Genomic DNA, 4,367 nt, shown 5'->3' on the forward strand with positions numbered 1-4,367 from the left:
GGGGGGGGGTCAAAATAAGCACTGGCATTTCCATACAATCCGGCCCACAACTTGCTTGCCATATGAGGAATTTGAGCGTTTAGGCCTTGTATCTTTATGATACGAGTTAGTGTTTCCATATCGTCAACAGTCAACAGTGGCTTGGTGGAGCTGTGAATGTTCCTTAATAATAGTTATCATCATATTTTCAACAAGGTTTCTAAACTGTTTGTGCTCAACTGTGGAGGAAATTAGTATCTGCATCTCTTGGCAGAGTGTTCCAGCAATTTTGACTTTATATCTCTCACGTTTTTTTTTAACCTTTTCATTTAGTTTCTATTAGGTTACGTTTATGACAACTTCAATAATAATTGTGATTTGTGAATGTTTTCGTAGCTGAGAAATACTGCGATCTTGCAACGAACCGACCAACCTAATTATAGAATGCACCTTTGACAGTAAGTTTAGGAAACTGGATCTACAGACTACTATAAATGGTGCTACCTCATAACATCAAGAAATACTATTAATTATTATACAGATTCGGTGGGAGGGGAGGTGATTACATCTACTGCCCTCTAAGTGGGGAAGGGCGGTCATATTTTATGAAGAAATCATAATTTGTGAACAGAATTAGTTGAATATCTATATAATATAAGCTACATTGATATTTGAACCCATTTGCATATGTCACACCACAATCTAATTTCAAATTTTATCAATAGTAAATATAAAATGAAAAAGGGTTGTTCCAGGTGAGAGACGCGATACATGCAATCGCCCTTCACCCATCGGAAAAAAAAGCAATACTTTTTCTTTTTGTATTTTAGTTAAGAAATAACAAAATTAAAAAAAATGTCACTAATATAATTTATATGTGCTATAAATTGAATTCTTATATCGAGTCGCCCCACCAATATTCTTTAATGCCAAATGCAATCATTAGCAAAATTATAAAAAGGATAGTGGATTAATCGTTTTTACTCTACCGCCCCCTCTCCTTTTCAGAACCCAAATATTGTTTCCCTAGTCACCTTTTTTTCAAAACTTTACTCAATCTGATAATTTTCTATTGTATAAATAAATTTGGGACTATAACTCACAATTCATGCTTGAATCCTAAAAATGCAAAAAATGTAGAGTAAAATCTGATTGGTCCACTTAATTTACCCTCCCACTTCCGAATTTTTAGCGGCCCCCTAAATGGGAAAAGACGCTATTAGTTTTGTATGGCCTGTCCGTCCGTCCGTTCCGTTTAGATCTCAGAAACTAGAAGAGAAAATGAAAATCAGATCATTCAAAGTTCTAATGCAACGGCTACTTTTTTTCTATTCCGAAAGTGAACCATCTAATTTTTAAAATTATCTATGCAAGCAGAATTTTCAACAAAAAAAAATACACCACTTTTAAATGAAAAACTTCAGTGGAGGTAATTAAGTCTTTTAAAAAGGTCATAGACTTCTTCATTAATAAATCAAGCTTCATTCATGATTCGCATTGGTACAAAAAATTTGCTTTTAAGGTCACAATGGAAAAAGTATCAATGGATCATTATAAAATAGATTTTCCATTTATTAACTACCTCATGGAATAGAAGACTGATTCAAATGTTGTTTTTAAAAATAATTTTAATACGAACTTCATTTTAGTTGTAAGTTTGAAAAAACAACACCACGAACTACTTCAATAGCGCGTAGTTTTGACATATCTTCATGATACACTTGACAACAATCTAGATTACACTCAAGAGGCGAGATGTAGATCTAGATTTAGATTTAAACGTACTAACCAATTTGAACAAAATTGAATCTATAAATTATTAAGGATTAAGAATTCTTACAGTTTAGGGGTGCATATTTATTTATTATGTAAACATTAGTAGGCCTATCACATTAAGAAGTGAATTTGATGCGAAAAGCATATCATTATTATCCAGTAGTAGGCCTACTAGATCTAGATCTACATCTAATCCTGATCATAATACTGAAACTGATCTTGCCATTTAGCAGCTCGCAAGTGGAAAAGTTCCAGGAGATGACTCCATTCCTTCAGAGGTTTATAAAAAAGGACAAACACTGATTGAAAGACTTCACGAGCTGTTCTTACTTATGTGGGAACAAGAGTCAATACCACATGATGCCACAATTGTCCATCTATACAAGCGCAAAGGAAACCACCAAATCTGCGAAAACCATAGAGGAATATATCTCTCAGGTGTCCTACTAAATCGGCTCATGTATCATCTAGAACATGGTCTACTACCAGAAATCCAATGCAGCATCAGAAAGGAGCGTGGAACCATTGACATGATCTTTGCGGTAAGGCAGCTTCGGGAAAAAAAATGACCAAAAAAATTGACCTAACAAAAGCATTCGATAAATTTAGCAGAGAAGGACTCTGGAAGATCGTGTTAAAGTGCCGATGTCCACAGAAATTCATAACAAGGTGAGACTATTTCATGATGGCATGAAGGTTCGTGTTCAGGATAGCGGAGAACTATCAGAACCTTTTGAAGTATCCAATGGGGTAAAACAAGGTTGTTTCCTAGCACGCATACTGCTCAGTATCATGTTTTCTGCTATGCTGACAGATACATTCACAAATAGATATAGTTACGGAATAAATATAACGGATATATTTGATGGCTGCCTTTTCAACCCGAGGCGGCTCAAAGAAAAATCAAAAACAAAATCAGCAGTAATCAGGGAACTGCTATTTGCTGACGACTGTACCCTGAATGCCTGCCCCGAAAATGATGAAATAGTATCACCATGGTTATGAATTTCTTTTCCTTTTCTGAACTGTTACCTGATTCAACATTATATGCACAGTGAGCTAATGATCAAACCATTTCTCATCTAAGACCAGACAAATAACACATTGAGCCAAAGCAGAAAGATTTGTCACAACCGTGTTGGCTCAGCCATCTAGCACGGGAGATTAGGCCTATAAATGTTTTGTGTATTTGTGTTTAAACATAAGCCTATTTTTAATGTATTATGCCTGCGCTCGGTGAGGCAAAATATATAGGTCACAGCTGGGGCTGTGTAGTCAAGGGAAATTCATTCTTCATTGATCTTCGGAATCGAAGACAAGCCTTATTATTATTTTTTTTAATTTTTAATTTGAAGAATAAGTTATTTTCCTCCATTACATTTTGGATTTCAGTTTGTTGTGTATAGTTATTGTTCTGTCACTTAACATCATAGTCTTGATTTGGTCAACAAAATGGCCAAGACGGATTTTAGGAGTCAATTATAGAGATCGGGTCTCAAACAAGGAAAACTTATACCGAAGTGGGAGTCGACCACTTAGTGAGGTTCCTCAGAGCGTCACATAAGGTTTGCGTGATGGGGATTTTAAACTCAAATCCTCCTGAAAGGGGGGTAACCTCAAAACCTTCATTGGCTACGCTCATGGAATTAAGTAACTGTAGTTTGCTTTATTTATCTTTTTTTTTTTTTAACGAGGGGGGTTTCACTCTGAAATTCGATAGTGGGGAGGGATAAACACAAAACTCTGAACAAAAAAAAGGAGGGGGGTAAATTCACAACTACCTGGCTACGATAGTGGCAGGCTTTTTTTGAAGAGTAGGTTTTTAATCTTAAAACCCCTTTAACAACGCTGATGATTTGACATTAAAATTTCCACTCCAATAAAAACAAATAAAGCAAGATAACAGTTATAAAATTCCACCCCTCCCTGCGGAGGGAGGAGGGATTTCATTGAAGGGGGTGGGGTTTGAACTCCCTCCCTCGGCTACGCCCATGATTTATACTATTTACAATGTTTTTTTTTTTGAAGATATAAAGCTTTTTTTTTAGTTCTTTCGCAGACCCCAGACTTATTTATGGTAGTAGTGTAAAAGGCCCCAATAATATTAAATATTTAAAAGTATAGTAATTAAACATAATTAATGAAAGATTGCACAATCTAGATCTCTCTATATATTAAACAATAAATACTTTTAACTTGTATACATATTTGTTTGCATGTATATAGATCTAGATCTTAATTCTTATATATGGAGAATGAGGGGCTGTCTTACACCAATCTAGATCTAGTAATGTCCAGTGAAATAACGGGCGTGGAAGATCTCGCGTCGACGGTTCTCGAAATGTTATATGTAATAAGAATAATTTAAATCTAGACTTGTAATAGTACAAAAAAAAACACGTAAATTACATTATGTTTTATTGTCTGCTTTTATCTAGATCGTTATTATTTCTATTAAGATATATTTTTATCTATTTATTACGGTATTATTATTATTAATTCTTTTTTTTTTCTTGGCATTGAACGATATTTTTCACCAAATTATCAAACAGGGTAGGTAACTCTACTTATTTTTATCGGAAGTACATTTAACAAATATCGTATTAATGGTT

Source organism: Biomphalaria glabrata, chromosome 3, assembly GCF_947242115.1.
Source record: "Biomphalaria glabrata chromosome 3, xgBioGlab47.1, whole genome shotgun sequence".
NCBI classification, from domain to species: domain Eukaryota; kingdom Metazoa; phylum Mollusca; class Gastropoda; family Planorbidae; genus Biomphalaria; species Biomphalaria glabrata.